The sequence below is a fragment of the Danio aesculapii genome, chromosome 8, assembly GCF_903798145.1.
Source record: "Danio aesculapii chromosome 8, fDanAes4.1, whole genome shotgun sequence".
Classification (NCBI taxonomy): Eukaryota; Metazoa; Chordata; class Actinopteri; order Cypriniformes; family Danionidae; genus Danio; species Danio aesculapii.
The window spans coordinates 25654920-25675625 of NC_079442.1; the positions used below are offsets into that span (position 1 = coordinate 25654920).

General features: G+C 34.8%; 1 protein-coding gene across 2 annotated transcripts in view; it reads right to left on the reverse strand.

Annotated features, from left to right (window-relative positions):
- The window catches only part of kcnd3 (potassium voltage-gated channel, Shal-related subfamily, member 3), a 177250-nt gene that overhangs the window by 121666 nt on the left and 34878 nt on the right, over nt 1–20706 (reverse strand). The gene's annotated exons all lie outside the window — the stretch shown is intronic.

Here is a 20706-nt window from a genome sequence, read left to right on the forward strand (position 1 = left end):
CGGACTAGTGTATAAAAAAATAATCTGTATGTTTAATTAAATTCTGTTACAGTGGTCCCTTGCTATTTGTGGCAGTTACGTTCTAAAAAAAGCACGCAATAGGTGAAATTCGTGAAGTAGTCAGCTTTATTTTTTACAATTATTATAGATGTTTTAAGGCTGTAAAACGCCTCACTACAAACATTATACACTTTTCTCAGATAGGCATTAACATTTTCACACTTTTCTCTCTTGTTTAAACACTCGCGTAACTTCTACCTTCTTTTAGCATGTACAGAACTCCAACTTTTTGTGTGATGGTTAGCATCTTCCTCTGCCTTTTGGGTGCTACCGTGGGTGCCTTTGACAGTGCAGAATGTGTCATCGACATTATAGGGTTTGTTTGAGAGAAAACTTGCAAACATACAGTACAGCACTTTAGAGTCACACTGCTAGAGATCAAAGATTTAAGTCAATTTAACAAGCTGAATGCACTCTGTACTGTACAGGGGATACGGCACAGAATACATTGATTGACAATGGTCTACAGCCAATCAGGACGCAGAACACAATGTCAAATTGCACTAAAAATAATCTGTGAAACTGTGAGACCGCGAAAGGTGAACTGCGTTATGGCGAGGGACCACTGTATTACATTCCCATGCCTTACACATTAACCCACTTTTAAACCTACCCATACCATCTAACCTGACCAGTATTACCATAAGTGCTGTGCAATACATTTTAAACATGATAAGTACATTGCACATATTTTCTTATGTAAATACCTAGTAGTTAAGGTCACTTACTATAAAGTGGGAACCAAATTTGTCTTGAGAATGTGTTGCTTATTCATATTTGTAAATGTCACACAGTACTCTTAAATTTACACTACCAGTCAAATATTTTAAAATAAGCTGCATTTTAAATCAAAAATACAGTACAAACTGTAAAATTGTGAAATGTTATTGCACTATAAAATAGCTATAATATGTTTAAAGGTAGTTTATAATTTAATTTAATAATTTATTCCTGTGATTTTAATGATGAATTTTCAGCTTCATTACTGCAGTCTGCAGTCACATGATCCTTTAGAAATCCCTCTTATATTATTTATTATTATTATTATTATTATTATTATTATTATTATTATTATTATTATTATTATTATTATTATTATTAATGGTAATAAAAGCAATGACTGAAGTAATAATTTTATTTTAAACTACATACAATAAGAAAGCAGTTATTTCATTTTAATACATACTTTTTTTAGATTACATTTAATAAATGCCACCTTTCTTTAAAGAAAAAAAATTGAACCCAAACTTTTGACCGATAGTGTAACTAATGCTGTTTTATTAAGTTTAGATGTTGAAAATGTACACTCAAAAAATGGATTATGGCTTGAGTTGGTCCACAGAATGTCACTATGTTTAAATTTAACAATTAACTTATATCTGTCTATTACAAACAAAAGAGTTGTGTTGGAAAAAAATAGAAAAGTTTTCAAATTTAAACAGCTCGCTTAATGAAAATGAATGAAAGGGAGTTGTATTGCTTTTGCAGTACCGCATTTAATCAATAGGTGGAGTAATATCTGCACATGCGCAGTTTCAAAACTACACCGGAAGGAAGATTCAAACCACAACAATCGCTCATTATATGGGAATCAAAAGATAAAGAATACAGTACAAATTTTAAAAAGTGCACAAAGTTTCCCCAATGTGGACACAAATGTGAGATTTTTCACTTTTTTTGCATTTATATTGAGGCTGTGACAAAGTTTGAATCATTGATGTAACATACTCTCTTGTAATAATATGTTGTGTATCACATTAATGTTTTAGAATTGTTATGAAATTGGCATGTTATTTATTAATTTAATTAATTTATTAAGCAGAAAAATGTATAGTTTTTTGCATTCCTGTGAAATTTTAAACTTGTTAAACTTAATAAATTTATTAAATCCCCCAAATAAAGGTGCAAACGTTAGTAGTAAGGAATGGTTAAGGAATATATGTTTCTCCATTTTAAATAGACTAGAACACTTTTGCAAAAACCGAAAAAACCACAAAACAGACATTTGATCATTTAAAATTAAATGCTATATACTGTTTTTTAATGAAAAATCAAGTCCTTGTTTTTACAAATTTGTTTAACCTTTATTTAACCAGGTAAGTCAATTGAGAACCAGTTCTCATTTACAATGATGACCTGGCCAAGAGGCAACATTAAAAGCAGATATGAAGCAGCAAGGGCACAGCACATTAACAATTTCACAGATGCAGATAATAACATATAAAACCAGGGAAAACTAAAAGCAAGCACATTGATCTTTTACTGTTAACTGGATTTAATTTTTAAAGAATGATAGTGGAATAAAAGTGTTGAGCTTTAAGGTTTGCTGCAAATGATTCCAAGAGTCATTAAGAAAAAAAAAATGGATAGCATGAAAATAAGTTATGTCTCATTCCTTTAAGGCATAATTGAGTACTGTTGAAGTCAAAATTAATATCCCTCCTGTAAAATTTAGATTCTTTTTTAAACTGCACTTTAAGCTGAATACTAGTACCTTGCAAAATAAGTAGAGAAATAACTATACACTGTCAACATGGATAATAAACAATATTTATAAAAGAATTACAATTTCATACGAGGGCTAAACAATTTTCACCTGAACATTGCCTCAAACGCAGCCTCTAAACACATCCACCTCGTGACATCAGCCCCCCAGAAGCTCATTTCCCTCCATCTGCTCCTCTCTGACCCCCCAACTAGTCCCGGTTTGAGTGTGTTGTTCTGTGTGAGATGCTCTATGATCTTTCCAAGCCTGTTATTACAATCAGTGGGATTCAAATCTATTCACGCTGTTTCTCTCAGCAGTTGACCTCCCTCTCTTTGACGATTCCTCTCCGTCTCCTTCCCTATCTATCTCCTTTTCTGATCGAGTCTTTGAACCATCTGTCTTAGTCCTCAGTGCCAAACGCTCGCTGTGCCGTATGAACCTGTACACAGTCATTTAGGTCAGTATTAACCTTTAGGGCCTTGGACTCGGTCTGCGCTCACAGAAGCCAGATTCTTAAGTACTGATTCTAAATATAGTAGCCGTTGGAAGGTCAGACTAACAGTGTAATTTTGAAAAGAAGAAGCTGGGATTAGATTGAAAATGAACTGGAGTTTATCCAGCAACTATGTTAATTATTGTTGATGATTTACTGACTAAAGATAACAGTTTTTTTTTTGTGTAAAATAGTGTTTTAATACTATATAATACGGCCTGTCGCATGGTCTAACAGGGTTGTGCTTGTTCTCTTACTGAGTTATGGGTGTGTTTTGAGCATAACGTGCACTAAACTACACTAATCAGAGTCTCATCTCACATTCACTTTAAGAGTCAGTTGCATTGGCGCATTTGCTATTTACATGGCGGACTTTGTAAGTTGAAAATCTGAGCACTTCACTAGCGTGAAAACAGTTAAATAGCAATATATATATATATATATATATATATATATATATATTTATATAATATTTTTATTTATTTTATTTAATCAAAGTCAGTTAGTAACTTCTCCGAAGTTCAACTCAAGAAAAAAGGGTAATCAACAACAGTTGTACATTTTTGACATTTTCAAGTGGCTATAAACCTTTATGAGTTTCTTTCTTCAACACAAAAGAAAATATTTTGACAAATGCTGAAAGCCTATAACCATTGACTTCAATTGTGGGAAAAAGAAAGTTTTCAGCTTTCTTCAAAATATTTTCTTTTTTATTCAACAGATGAAAGAAAGTCAAACTAATAAAGGGTGAGTAAATGATGATAGAATTTTCAGTTTTGGGTAAACTATCCCTTTATGGTTCGGTTTAGAGATTGGAGATGGATTAATGGTACATTGCAAAAAATAAATAAAAAAGAGTCAAATATATTTTCTACCTACTTCATTTTTTATGTTTTTTTTATTTTATTTTTACATGATTGAAAAAGGGTCGCAAGGTTAACTGATCTAAAATATAATCATAAAATGGTAAAATTTTATCTATTAACAAAAAGCAGTCAATATTGTTTTTTCATCTATCCAAATGTACACAAAAGTATGCTTTTGTAAATATTACACACTGAAAAAATAAGTAAAAGTTCACTTTAAAATTGATTGTAACATTTACTAGCAATTTTGTAGAATTGGAAAGTGACACATTAAATAAACATTTGAAGTCAGTTTTTAACATACTCCAACAAACTTTTTTTTGTTTGTGTAATTAATAACTTCCAAAAAAGTCTATTAATATTGGCATCTGAAAATGAGGCCAGACTAAATTAATTTCTCAAAAAAACGAAAAAAAAAAAAAAAAACGTTTTATTTGGCAAATAAGTGATTTTGTTATTGTAAATGCTGCTCTTTTAAAGTTGATTTCCATTTCAGTAAAAAATTGTACTAACTTTGATTGTCACTCTAGTTTACTGCTGATCTTCATATCTGATACTCATACTGCACTGCACTGATCCTTTAAAGTCGACATAAAACAGCATTATCTTCATCCCATTTTACTGCTGTAATGTGTTGTGTTTCCAAGTGAAACAGGATATTAAATGTGGAAAAGATGACAGGATTTGATTTTATCGAGTGTGAATTGATTGAATCGTGCGAAGTGGGCGTCCCCGTAACAGAAGTGAGTCAAATGTAATTATGCCCTGAAACAACCCTTTAGAAGAAGCTGGCTGACCAAGACATAGAAGCTTCTCCAACACTGCTGTAGTAAAGACAGTTTTCTTATTCTTTTTTGCCTCTAGCTTGATGAGTGCTTTCCGTAATGATATTAGACTTGTTGTGCTGTTTCCACTGGTCAAGATTAGGGAAGAAAGATCTGGTGTTTACTCTGAGATGATGTGGAGCACAATGCTTAGTAATGGTGCAGTTCCTCTATCATGCTCTGTGTCTCTTTGTCTTACTGTCAGGCCAGTTTTATTAATGAGAAAGGTGGGGTTTTGTTTTAGTTTATAGAATATTACTCCATAAACACACCTAGACATACAGCTCAAATAACACCGGTTACATTGACTGTATTGGGATTAACATGTTAGAAACATAATGCATTACACTAATGAAATACTTTTAGATGTAACGCAGTACTGTAAGACAATTATTTATAAATTTTCGGTAAAATCTTACTCAGTACAAGTTCACTAACACTTCTTTTACAACGCAGTTTTCATGGAAAATAGAAACACCAACAACACACATACAAAAATACAGCAAGACAGCAAGAAATTGAAGAACCAATATTAGGTTTTCAAAGGAGTTGTCGTCACGTCAGACAGGACTCATCAGGGCAGAAATCCTGTTTATGATTGAGCTAATGCAGTCACGATTTCTTAAATAGTAAAAATGCTTATTTCGCTGGGTTTGAACATTCTTCAAAACTTTTGGGTTAACGCAAGTACACAACAGTAAAATATGTGATACTATTCTAGTGTTTTTAATACATTTTAATTAAAAGATCTGACATTATACGTTTAAGTTCTGCTTCTTTTGTACTTTGAAAGCAGTTCAAATGTAATACAGGAATCGTGAGGTATTACAATTCTGAGACTAATATTGTAAGGAATTGCTTTAAATAACTGTAAAGTAATCTAAAATAGTTTACAGTTTGCAAGTGACTTGTAATTCTTTTTTTTTTTTAATTCAATAGTTATATTTTTGGGATAACAAAAAGTTCCATGAGAGAGAGATGGAGAGAGACATTTGGTTAAATATGTCATGTGCACATTTTCTTCTCAAGAATGTAATAAACACAGAACTAAAAAAACGTACAACCTCTTTGGAAAGTCGCTTTGGAGTTTTTTTTTTCTAATTTTGTAAATAGTTTACAGTTAAAGATTATGTTTCATAGCTCCTTGCATAGTAGTCCTTACACAATGCTGCGTTATGACCTTAGATCACTTTTACCATAGAGTGTGATTTGTAAAAAAGTACATTCGGCTTTTTTCATCACATATCCGGCTTTTTTTTTTTACGTGCTTTTCATGACTTTGTAAACTTGCTCATTAGCTCTCCTTGTACAGCAACGCACATTATTGAGCTGTGTCCGAAATCGCATACTTTCATACTATATAGTACCTTAAAATCAGTATGTGAGTCGAGTAGTGTGTCCGAATTCTTATAATTTGAAAAACAGTATGTGAGAAGTACGCAGATGACCTACTACTTCTGGAAAGATTCTGAAGTGTGCATCTGATGGATCATAGATCCCACGATGCACTGTGAGAGAATTCATGAATGGGAGTGAAGCGACTTAACTGACACGGGAAGGTCAGTCATGACAAAATGGCAGTTGCAGTTCCATTCACACTACTGACAATTATGCTGTATAGAACGTACTTTTCTAACAGCCGAGTAGTACATTTAAATTCAAATGCAGTACCTACTGAGCAGTAGGTGATTTCGAACGCAGCCTTATTCTTTATGAAGAAGCTCACAGACTTGGAGACAAGCTAACATGGTATGGTTGCTTCAACAAATAATTTTATTTCTGTCTCACACTGTAAAAATGCTGGGTTCTACATAATCGATTAGTAAAGGGGCAACATTAAAGAATTAAGTTAACTTATTAGATTTGACAAATTTAAGTAGATTGAACATAAGACAATCAAGTTGTCCCCTAGAAAACCAAATATTGTGTTGTTTCAACTCATTTTAAATAAATAGTTTGAACAAGCAACACATGTCATTTTTTGAGTGTATATTTGCCTGGGTTTAGGTTACATTGTTCAATACTGATTGAAAACAAACCACACTGTAAACACTCTGCGCTCTTATGCACCTGACACTTTATTTAAACTCCATCTTACAAGGAATTATTCATTCATTCATTTTCTTGTCGGCTTAGTCCCTTTATTAACCTGGGGTCACCAAACAGAATGAACCGCCAACTTATCCAGCATTTGTTTAACGCAGCCCTTTCAGCTGCAACCCATCTTTTGGAAACATCCACACACACTCATTCACTATGGACAATTTAGCCTTCCCAATTCACCTGTAAAACATGTCTTTGGACTGTGGGGGAAACCGAAGCACCCGGAGGAAACCCACGCGAACACAGGGAGAACATGCAAACTCCACACAGAAATGCCAACTGACCCAGCCGAGGCTCGAACCAGAGACCTTCTTGCTGTGAGGCGACAGCACTACCTACTGCGCCACTGCGTCACCCTTACAAGGACTCAATAAGAAAAAAACGATGTTTACTATAAATGTACCATAATCATGCTGCAATGCTTGCTTCAACCTTAAATAACTCTTTTGCGCAAGATAAAACCTTAAACACCTTTTTTGCACAGTATTCACCTTTAATACCTCTCTTGCACAATATCCTATACGTCTTATGTGTATAGTTAAGTATCTTATAGTAAATGTTAGTTGTGCATAGGTTTTTAAAATAGCTTTTATGTCCAGTGTTGTGTTTGTATTTCTGATTAATTTATCCTGTGAGACACGTCATTTCGTTCCTCTGTATGTCCACACATACAGTATAGTGAAATGACAAAAAAGCTCAACTTGACATGACTTGAGAATTTCCCTTTTAGCGCCACTCATTTAATGTCTTAACTGCTAAAAAATACAATACTGAACTAAACATTAAATATTGCCAGGTTCATGTTCATCTGTTTTTGCAAAAAACTAATGAATCCATTATTACGCACTGGATTTTTCACTTTGAAAGATTTGCAAAATGTGCAAAACAGTAAAGTAAAAGCAATGCCCAATGAACCTACGATGAAAATAACACATTTTCAGGACAATGTAATATAAACTAGATAAATCAAGTACATCCTATAGAGCGTTTCTGCTGCAGTTAGTAAAAGTCTTTGCTTCATAAACTCAGATACCTCTGCCAGGTGCGTCATTGTTGAGGGAGAGTAGACCCCCCCTTTCTTTCCCTCGTTCTGTCAGGTTGTAGTAGATGGGAATCCATTAAAGATGCATGCTTAGGGAAATTGAAAAGTCAGACTTTAGTGCATAAAAATTAGGCTCTATTATTTGGCTGTAGAGGAACACAAAGGGACAAGACTATCAGAAAGCAGAATGCAGCAGTGAGGATGCAGCAATCTGTCCCACAGTACATCACTCACTCATCTTCACAATCAAAGACATTCAATGATTCTGATGAGGCGAATCAGGTTCAGGCCTAATTTTCATGTCAATTACATGTGATGACAATGTATTTTCTATGTAAATCATTTTATACATAAAGTAGCAGAAAAAAGTTTCAATTTTTCACATTTTTGTGGCTTTTTCATATATAATGTTTCTATTTTATTTTATCTTTTGTTTGATTAATGTAAATACATTTTAGTAACATTCAGTATTAAATATTTCCTATATGTTGACAATATGGCAAATAATTGATAAGTGGCAAACAAAAGAGAAAAGAGTATTATTTTATTAGAAATTTTTATGGTCATCTCTGTGTGTTCAGAGATGCTCTTCTGAATACCTCAGTTGTAACCAGTCTGGCCATTCTCCTCTGACCTCTGGCATCAACAAGGCATTTGTGCCCACAAAACTGAACATTCTCTGTAAACCCCAAACTGTAACCCTCTGTAAATCCCAGTAGATCAGCAGTTTCTGAAATACTCAGACCAGCTTGTCTGGCACCAACAACCATGCCACGTTTATAGTCACTTAAATCACCTTTCTTCTTCATTCTAAAGCTCGGTTTGAACTTCAGCAGATCGTCTTGACCATGTCTACATTGCTGCCATGTGATTGGCTGATTAGAAATTTGCGTTAACGAGCAGTTGCACAGGTGTACCTAATACAGTGGCCGGGCAGTGTATATATATATGTATGTATGTACGCTGTGTTTGTGTGTGTACCTTGTATTCCTGACATTGTGGGGACCAAATATTGACCTTGTTGAGATATTTTCTGGTCCAGAAGAGGAAAACAACTCATTAATCAAAAGTGTATAATTCAGTATGGAAAGTCTGCATGAAGATAGCTATACAGGTGTGTGTGTGTGTGTATGTATATATACATTAACTATAATATCCTTTTTTGTGTGGAAAAGAGCAGCATGGACATCCTGTTAAACGTCCACTTTTGTGTTTTTCATATGGGTTTGGATCAGATGGATTTGGAAAAATAATTGTGAATATAAAAACAGGAGTTTAATTTTGTCTGAAACATATCTCTCTAAATCAAATCTGTATCGCACTTTATCAAGTGTGTCAAAGTCTTTTTATATCTAAAACAAAAATAAACCCATCTGTCAACAAAAAGGAAAACCAAGAGCTGCATACGTAAACCACTTCACAATAGTATTTTGAATGTGCACTGCATAACGTGTCGTGATCTGAGCTGACAGGAGCGGCGCGTGTGTGTGTCGCAGTGTGACGACTTGTCTTCTTTGCCACTTGCTTGTTTCTCCTCTAACAGTAGATGACTTACAAGAGTGAAGTAGGAGCTCTCAGACAGCGGCGGTTGAGCTGATGGCGCCGCTCCGTTATGCCTGACGTCCTACATATGAATAAGTGCGTTCTTCAAACTTTACAAACACTTGAATCCCCGAGTATAAAAGAACACACCCTGAAGGCCAAGGATGTTCAACCAGTCACAGCGCTGGACAATAAAGGCGATTGGCCAATCATAACGCAGAAGCCTGAGGGGAGCCGAGCAATTCGCTAGAGCTTGATAGGAGTATTACATCACTCTGTGAACCGTATATCAGCCACTGAATAATGCAAACGCTGCCCATTCCAATGAACGAAGCAAAGGCAGAAAAACGAGTCCCCTCGGTCTGTTTTCTCAACGAGGGAGAAAGAAAAAAAGTAGAATGAACGACAGGATAATCCATCACTATTATTGTGCTAGTGACAGCATGACAAAGTCACGAATGTCAGGATGGTTCTCCTGTCTGATGAAATTGACGTGTAGTGATATAAGATGAGCACATTGCTGGACGTCTGTACTGCTGTAATGTAATTGACTATAATGCTGCAGGTGAATAGGGTTAATAAATTAACCAATAGTTTTCGCTGTGGTTACATGGATGAGTGATTACATTTAAAGGGGCAGTTCAATGGAGAGTAAATGATGACTGAAGTTTCATTTTTGGGTGAACTATCCCTTTAAGAATTACCAACAACTTTGTATTACAAGTTTATTTGGAATATGCAAATGAGGCACTATTTAATTAAATATGTGCTAATTTGCATACATTTTTATACAAGCCAGGTTCTTTATTTTTTAACATAGTGTATTTTTATCACTTCAATAGTAAATTTTTTTTTGTGTGGTTTATTTATAAACTAATTTCAAGAGTGTGTGCTTACGATTGAACACGGCTGGTCCAGCATTAGCTAATACATGATCCACCAATTAGTTAATTCCTAACCACCATCCGCTTGTTAAATCTTGACGTATGGAATAGGTTGTTTTCACATGATGTCATCGATGATGCGTCAAATTCAGATGGAGGGCAGGAAGTAATCCTTAGGAATCATTATCAGAACATCAAAATGTTTCTATTTTATGTTGTTTATTATTGTTTAAATCGGCCAAAATTAGAAATGCTGAACAGCTTTTATAAAACTCCAAAGGTTTTGGCTCATAAAAGGGGGAATTTCAAGAGACTGACTAAAAAAAACGTAAGAAAAGGTGGCATATAATCAACATTTATTCAATACATGTGCAAACTTTTTTTAAAAAAGCGATGATTTGTTTGATAGCATCAATAAAGATTATATACAGACCAAGCTATGTGTATAAATATGTTAATTTGTTATATAAAAATCAGATACAAACACCATTACACTTATACAATATCCAGGAGAGTAAAAATAACTTACCCTGCCATGTAATCATTGTAATGAAATCTCCGTCTTGTTTTGTAATAATCCATTTCTTTACTGCCGTTTTGGTGGAATAAACAACCGTAACGTGAACATCGAGATGCGCAGCAGCGATGTATGTTTGTTAATGGTAAGTTCATTGACAGAACAAAAAAGAAATGCTTCCCTAGATGGTTAAAAAAATAAATAATAATGTAGATTATGCCTTCATGCTTTTGTATGCTTTCATCTGTTATTTTGTGATGTCTGGAAGATATCCGCATGGGGAGAATTGTAGTTATTTATAATAAACATGTTTTTGAACCACATACTCACTTGAATTGGGAAAAGATTTTAGTCATATCACTCATTAAAGTGAATTTCATATAAAACCATGCTGTACACAACAGTCTCTGGACTTGCTGCATCACGGACATCAATATTTTAATAATTTAAAAACATTAGTCACTTTCTGGCCATTGGATATTAGGTATGGATTTATATATTGCGATTGTAATTTTTGAAAGTATCACATCACTTTATAAACAATTTTTATTTCCATTTGTTGAGTCTCCCCATACAGTTTGATAGAGTGCTTGGATCTGGAAGCCGCTGCGCATGACGTCACACTTAACAAGCAAATAAATAACCAGAACTTCTTACCTCAGTATCTTCATTTTGAAGAATCCCCCCTTCCACCCCTACTTCCCCTTCCTTTCTAGACAGAGTGTCACGGTGGCTAAGTAGTTAGCACTGTTGCCTCACAGCAAGAACATCACTGGTTCAAGTCTTTACCAGGCCAGCCAACATTTCTGTGCAGAGTTTACATGTTCTCCCCGTGCTCGCATGGGTTTCACACAGTGCAAAGACATGCGACATAGGTGAACTGAACAAACCAAACTGTCACTATAGACAAGCTCTAGTCAGCAGCATATTTCCACAGTAATCCATAATTTGCCATTTATAGCAGGGGAGTTCTCGAGATCCACCCAAGCTCAAACTCCCCTCTCACCCTTCAAATGGGAGGGAGCCCCAGACTTGAGGATCTTATGAGCTCAGCGCTCTCTCCCGCGACAGCATGCCAAATGCGCTTTATTATCAAACATCAGCTAATAAGGGTAAACTTCTGAATTTTGAATAACCAGAATGCAAATTTTTTCACTTACAGTGCTCTGCATAACTGAGTGCACCCCATTTTGAAAATGAATAATTTTATCCATTTCTCAGTGAATATAGGCAATATATTTTGGTGTATGAACACAAAACAGATATATTTATTAAAATAATATTTTAGTCACTAAACAATTTTAGAAATTGAGAGATAATACAGTTATATTCAAGCAAAATATTGCAAAAAAAAGAATTTTCAATCTACAAAGATTCAACTAAACTTTTCCATAGTTTTGTTCTCTTGATTTTTCCTCTTTTTAAAATTCGTATTTAATATTTTTCTATTACATATACATTTGGGTGTACTAGTTTTTGGATCTAGGACCTAGGACCAAGGTCTAGTTATTTTCATAGAATAAGCTCCAGATTTGGCTTCAGTACTGACTAATCTAATGTATATGCACAAATATAATATTGTATAGGTTAATATTAAAAATATGAATTCAAAATATAGATTTGTGAGGGGTGTATTTATATATGCTGAGCACTGTAACATTAATAAAAAGGTAATTTTGGGTGCAAGTGCTCCTGAAGCAGGGATATATATATATATATATATATATATATATATATATATATATATATATATATATATATATATATATATATATATATATATATATATATATATATATAATTTTTTTTTTTAAAGGAAAACAGCTTTAGAAATGTATTTTACTTAAAATCTACAGACAGAAATTGATAGAGTGCAATAAAAGATACACCTAAAAGTGTACTTTATTTTATTTTCATCCAACTAAAGCAGAAAAAAAAACACTATGAAAAGCCAAATAGCTCAAAATCTCAAAATTGACAGGTGCATGAAAAAAGTGTTTGCCTCCGCAGTGCAGAAATTCTGCCTCAGAAATTACTGAAACCTCCTGCACCACCAATTACACAGCTGACTCTGATATTTAGTATTCACATTAAAAAGGTTTCTAATTGAATATGAATGAGAGGTTACACTCGCACACTGACAGCGCTGAACTTTAACTGCGTCTGCGCGGAGTCTTTAACGCACATTAATTAAGACAATCAAGAGACAAAGAGAAAGAGTAGCTGTGAGGGAGAGAGAGGACAGAGACCTAACAGGACAATACAGGTGTCTAAATGAGGAAAAGAGAAATAGGCCAGGACAAATCAATACTGGGAGAGAGCCAATGAAGTTTATGCTCACAGTGGAGGACAGCGGGCCAGCGCTCCGACAGATGGCTTCAATATAAAAATCTACTATTATATTCAATATCTTGGTATAAGCCATGGGGGTGAATAAAGTAGGGCTGCACAGATATTATAGATAAGTCAATATTTTGTCATTTATGGCCAATAACTGATGAATGGGTAATATTAAAATTCCTCAAAAAATAAAAAACTATAAAATGATGAAATAAAGCATACAATCAAATGAAGCATTGAACATTGAAACTAAATATTAAAAATTTTTTTTGAATTGCAATAGGCTACGTGGTGGCGCAGCGGGTAGCACGTTCGCCTCACAGCAAGAAGGTCGCTAGTTCGAGCCTTGGCTGGGTCAGTGGGCATTTCTGTGTGAAGTTTGCATGTTTTCTCTGTGTTTGCGTGGGTTTCCTCCGGGTGCTCCGTTTTCCCCCACAGTCCAAAGTATATAGGTGAATTGAACAAACTAAACTGGCCGTATGTGTGTGTATGGATGTTTCCCAGTGATGGGTTGCAGCTGGAAAGGGCATCCACTGCGTAAAACATATGCTGGATAAGTTGGCAGTTCATTCTGCTGTGGCGACCGCAGAATAATAAAGGGACTAAGTCGAAAAGAAAATGAATGAATGAACTAATTGCAATATCCATTAAAGTACTAATAAATAAAATAAATAAAATATTACAAATCAAAATCAGTCACTTTATGCCAAGTCAATTTAAATGTTGCAATATTAAATGTTAAGCTGTTATAAAAATGCACAATTGTCATTGATTCATGTCATTATTAAAGATATACAGTTCTGATATAACAGTTTTGTCTGGTTCTCGAATTTGATTGGCTGATAGCCGTGCGATATTCTGCAATATCAGAACTTGTACAGCCTCCTCACCCTCACCATCACTCCACCCACATAGAGTGACAGCAGATCAATAAACTCACTACAGTCTGACACATTTTGCAGCTGTTCGACAACATAATGTACTTTTGAGGCTTTTTAGGCAAGAATGTAGTCATTTAGATTGCATCTATGCAGTTTATTTATAAGGATAGTGCCTATTTAGAATATTTATAATTTTGGAGATACAGAGCTGAGCAGAGCAAAGACGGTTGATGTTGTCCATCCACAAGATAATGACAGAGACCGCATAATAAGCCCTCAGAGGAGAAAATCTCAAACTTATTAAACTGGTAAGTGACTTTCTAAGTCAATATTTCTCTTTTGTATGTTGAAGTGCTGTATTTATACCACAGTAATTGTAGTGTATTGAGTATGAGATGGGACTCGCATATCAGGAATATATGCATTTTGTGTTGCCCACTCTTTGTATAACCCTGAGTTACTTTTTGGTTGGCCATCTGTTTGTTTCTAATTAGTCTCCTGTTTTCAGTACTGCTGACTAGTTCAGTTAAAAGAAAGAAAGAAGAAATGCTCGAATGTGTTTAGTGTTTTTCCTCATCGCAAACACAACAGTATTCTGCTAGTGATTGCATTGCTTTGGCTTTTTTGGGGTTAATTATTGTGATATTTTGATTGCAACAAAGAAATACTGGTAAATGTCTCTAGACTGATGGCATTTCATGCTGTTCAGCTTTATAATCTTAAAATATGAGCAAAATCACCCGTTGTGTCATCACTTTATATATTACGCTAGAGAATTATTTAAATACCAGCTCTAAAGTGACGTGTGTGAAGTAGCAACGTTTTTTCTGTTCTGACATCAGCTGCAGATGTTAAGGAATGGCGGAAGAAAGTAGTTCCTCTTACAAAAGGGTTTTGAGACTCTTCATGTTGGATTTTATTTTTATACACATGATTATGCCATGGAACTGTTGAATAAATACAATATCACGTGAGTAGCAGTGCAATATTGCTGTATATCATCATTGGTGGGACACTAAGACATATACACACACAAAACTATTGCTCTTAACATTACGAAAATAATAATTTTAAGTTACATGGACATATATAAGAAACAAATAAAACTGTCAAAACATATAAACATATCAATTAAAATTTTTATTTGCTAAAACGTCCAAACATTTTTAAAATAATTTTTAATAATCAATGATTCTAAATGCTATTTACAGTGAATTTAAATCATAATTGACACAAAAATTTTACGGATAAGTTGATAGTTATTTAAAGTCTTGAAAAGTAACTTGATAAAATACAAACATTATGATTTATTAATGTTGCTAAAACTCAAAGTCTTCTTAAAGGCTACAACTATAGCAACAATAAGAATAGCTGCATATTGAGAATTTCATCTTTTTTTCATTATAAGATCTCATACAATTACATTGTATTAATAATGTTATTAAATCATACATATTTTGAACGATGAAGCAAGCGTTAAATTAGGGCAAAAAGTAATCTAAATGTAGAAATGGTGGAAAATGTGCATTAATAATTAAATATACACAGATAGTATGCTCTATGCTATTATGTTACTCACTGTAGCACCTGCAATACGGCTTTAGCAGGTGCTAAATTCTCTGAAATTGAATTGCACTCAAATTCTCTGTACTTTACCTGAGTCTGAATACATTTTCAGTTGTGTGTGTGTGTGTGTGGTAACTGGATGAGAAGGTGATGGACAGAAGGTTGAATAGATGGAATCTTCAGGAGTGATGAAAGCAGCATGTGACCTTTAACCCCGGCTGCGTGTGAAGCCTGAGGATGCTGCGCTATTTTTAGCATCTGAAGAAAAATCATTTTGAGATAGCATGCGAGCATGTGTGTAAAAGACAGATAGAGAAACAGAGAGATGGAGATAAAGACAAAAAAGGGACCTCCAGCCTACAGTACTTGAATCAGATCTGACTTATAAAGGAGAGATGAGAATGAAATAGAGTCTTGGGTGAAAAGAAAAAGTCAATGTTCTCATCTGATGCAGTGAGTACTTCATAAAACACTTAAAAAAGACAAAACGATACATTTAAGATAATGAAATTAGTGTAATAAGACTAGGTGCACTGGTAAGCGTGCACAGGAGACTTGCCATAAAATGGATTAAAAAATGCAAAACTGATTTGATGACCATTTTTATGCTGCAGGTGACTTTCATCTATATTGGATATTAATATTAGAGCCCCGCAGGTAAAATGAGATGTTTTTCATCATGTTCTTTTTGATCAAGATCTTTGTTTTATTCTGTTTTATTAACTAACCACTATTTAACTAAGTGAAAAAGAAAAATACTACAAAGAATTACATCTTATTTGATAGCAAGAACAAACACACACGATCGACCATGGCTACAGGTGTATAAAATCAAGCACTTGGGTATGCAGACTGCTTCTACAAACATTTGTGAAAGAACGGGTTGCTCTCAGGAGCAGTGAATTAAAACATGAGATAGATTTGCACTTTCCTACAGGCACAGGACGTCATATTGACGTTGTACCCCAACGTGCAACCAAAATTCAACCTAAAATCAATCAAATGTCAACATCTTCTCATGTTACACCTTGATTTTGTGTGGACGTTACCACTATGGCATCTATCAGATGTTGGATTTTGGTCACTTTCCAACACAACCTAAAACCAACCAAATATCAACATAATTTGTGGTCATTAATAGACGTCAAAATAACGTCCTTAGACACTGGCTAGATATTGAATTTTGGTCACCTGACGTCATGACCTAAATGTATGCTTTTGATGTTGTGTGCCTGCTGGGTTCAGTAGTAAGTTGATTTGTTTAATTTCTTCACTACTGAATATTCCACGATCAACTATTAGTAGCATTATAACAAAATGAAATCAATTGGGAACAACATCAACTCAGCCATGAAGTGGTAGGCCATGTAAAACCAAAGAGCGGGGTCAGCGTGTGTGTAGAAAGTTGGCAATTTGAAGTTGAATCACTACTAGCACATCATGATTTTGCCAAGTATGATGTGATCCTGGATTAACATCTTTGTTTGAAAATATAATCCATAGCTATCCCCTACCCCTAAACCCAACCATAACTGTAAATGATTCCCAAAATCAGAGGGGAATAATAGTTAGATAAGAATGATGTACAAGTAAAACCTAAACCGTAAGCCTAAACAGTAAACATATCCCTTAATTCTGATTGGCAGATTGGAATGTTGTTCCAGGATCAACATAGATGTTGATCCGGGAACATGTCCTACTTGGTGAAATCAGGTTAGGGATCACTACTGATCATCAAACTTCATGTGGTCTTTAGTAAACTCAAGAATGATGCATAGACAGCTTCATGGAATGGGTTTTCATGGCTGAGCAACTGTATCCAAGCCTTACATCACCAAGCGCAATGCAACGTGTGGGATGCAGTGGTGTAAAGTACACCGCCACTGGACTTTAGAGCAGGGAAGATGTATTCTCTGAAGTGACCAATCATGCTTCTCTGTCTGGTAATAAGATGGGTGTATCTGGGTTTGGTGGTTGCCAGGAGAATGGTACTTTGACTGCACTGTGCCAAATGTAAGTATCGGTGGTGTAGGATTGTGGTGTGGAGTTGTTTTTCAGGGAATTGGGCTTAGCCCCTTAGTTCCAGTGAAAAGAACCCTTAATGCAAGATTTCTTGGACGATTTCATGCTCCCATCTTTGTGACAACAGTTTAGGTATGAGCCCCTTCCTGTTTGTTTGTTTGTTTGTTTGTTTGTTTGTTTGTTTGTTTGTTAGACTTTATAGTGTTGAATGCACTTGAAAAATCAAAAAATGTGACCCTAACAGTATTACCTGATGTTTCCAGATGACATAAACATTTGGTAAAAGATAAATAATTGCTCAAGGCAAGCCTCATAAAGTCATAGATGAGCAAGTTTTAGTGTGGAGGAATTGGACTGGCCTGCACAGAGTCCTAACCTCAACCCAACAGAAAATGTTTGAGATGAATTAGAATGGAGACTTTAGCCAGGCCTTCTCGTTCAACATCAGTGCCTAACCTGAAAATACTTCCCAGAAGAGCTGAAGCTGTTTTTGTTGCAAAGAGTGGGCAAACTCCATGTTAAACCCTAAGATTAGGATCTGTATTAAGATTGGCATGAGGTTTTTTAAAAAACGTTTGGTTTCAACAACTCAGATTTTTATTGGCTGATAAGCTAGTTGACATGGTCAAACTGTGTGACACAAGCATATATCATGCTTTTTTATATTGAGATTTTAGCCATCCAACTTTCATATGTTTAAAAAACCAAAGTATCTTTTGGGGCTAATTGTTCAATATAATGCAAGCATTTAATACAAAGTATAATGCTTCACACACATTACATTAGTTCTCAGTAAACTACACTTTGTGATTTAAAGCTTTTTTTCAGAAAGTGGCAATTGGTCAGAAATACAAATGTTTATAAAATGTGAAATAAAAGAGACATATTTAAAAAAAAAAACATTGGTATTGAGTTGTCTAAAAGGATTATAAATGTCTGAAAACATGGCAACTTTTCATTTTATGAAGCAACAAAAAATGTTCTAAATTGCAAACACATTGCTATAAATCTTACATTTTTGCATAAGTTATAGACTACATTAATTTCAGACTTTCAGACCTTACTTTTATGGTGCTTTTACATCTTTTTCTTAGCTTAAAAGCCTGAGTTAAAAGCCTCATTTATTGCAGCTGCCCCTTATTGTAACTTATCACTTAACTTTTGACCAAGCAGAGCTAGATCGTTTATTACTGTATATCAAAAGGGCTGAAATAATAATATTTCAATACAATGCAATAATATTCCACCTTCTATTTGCAAAACCAGCTACATGTTTACATGTGCAAGTTATTATATACGTATGTGTGTGTATTTCAGTCCTGTAGGGCTTGTCAGTGGTGCCCTCACTTTGCCATGTTTAATAAAGAGCAGTGAGCTGATCGTTAAAACAGCCATGCTTTTAGCGAAAGTATCTGTCAGTACACACACACACACACAAACAGACACACATATAGTCCTCTTTGCTGTGACTGCTGCAATGTTATCACAGACCCCTTCTAATTAAATACTGACAGCCGGGTTTGGATTGCCCACACTTTCTCTCTCTCTTAGATACACACAGGCAGGAAGGGATGAAAAAAGAGAGAGAAAGCAATAGAGAGACAGAGACGAGTGCTATTGGGTGCACTGAGTATATTCTTTGCTCCTCTGTGTTGCAACACCTTTCATTCTGTCTCTCTCTCACACACAGATGGCTGATTCATTGTAAATGTATAAGAGAGAGATGCATGGGTGAAGCTAGGCCAATTTTAGGGGGGCTTTATTCCCCCTATATTTCTACTCAGCCCTGCTAAAACTTTTGTGATTAGCTTATGAACTGCACATTAAATCATCACCTCAGTCTAGGGCTGGGCGATATGGCAACAATGCAATCTCGATAATCTTTTTCCACATTGAACGATAACAATATATATTACCATATAAGTTGTTAATGCTTCCAGATTTAAAAGAGTACCCCAACAATGACTGAAGCCACAAAAATTAGTGGACATGACATAAAATGACTTAATAAAATAAACAACATAACATATTTTCCAATGATAAATTTTTGCTGGCCGAAAATTCGATATATCTCTAATATCAACACACTTTTAGATTCCCATTGTTGCACGTTTCTGCTGTGTGATTGGCTCTTAGATCAATATAGAGTAAAAGAAGGCCTTAGCTTATCATTGTTATTGACATAAATTTGATTGTGATTCGATATAATATACTGTAGTTTATTGGCCAGCCCTACCTTAGTCCCCTTTAAATTTGATATGAAAATGGCGGCAGACTTTGGCTCCTTCCTCTCTTTTAACTCGTTTTTCATTTAATCAACAAACCGCAGCTGTGCAGAGCAAAAGCAAGGTGTGTTTATCGATAGACTGTTATAATATCTGCATATTTACAGTTTTGTGCTATAGATACACTTGTATCCCAATGTCATGGAGGAGCAATTGGGTTTTCCATCTACGGCTGTATATCGGCACTGGTGCGTTGGCTCGAGGCCACAGACCGTGTGCCTTAAGTGTCCCACCAGTGACGATATACAGCCATATTGCACTGCTACGAGTGTGATATTGTGTTTATACAGTTCAATGGGATAATCGAGTATAAAAAAGAAAATCAAACACAGAGAGTCTCAAAAATCCTTTTGTACGAGGAACTACTTTCTTTTGCCAATCATTAACATCTGCAGCTGACGTCAAAACAGCAGAAACTGTTACTCTTCACCAGCATCACTTTAGAGCTAGTGTTTGAATGATTCTCTAGCGTAATGTCTAAAGTGATGATAAAACAGGTGATTTTTGCTCACATTTTAAGATTATAAGGCTGAAAGGCATGAAATGGCATCAGTCTACAGAGATTTCCCAGTATTTCTCTGTTGCAATAAGGATTTCACAGTAATTAACATCAAAAAAGCCAAAGCAAAGCAAATACTGCAAGTTTTTGTGGTATAAATACAGCACTACATAATACAAATGAGAGAGATCGACTCAGAATATCACTTACCTGATTTATAATGATTTGTTCGGCTATAGTTTGAAACTTGCCATAAAAACTGAGAAAAATTGAAACTGAGAAAATGCTGTTATT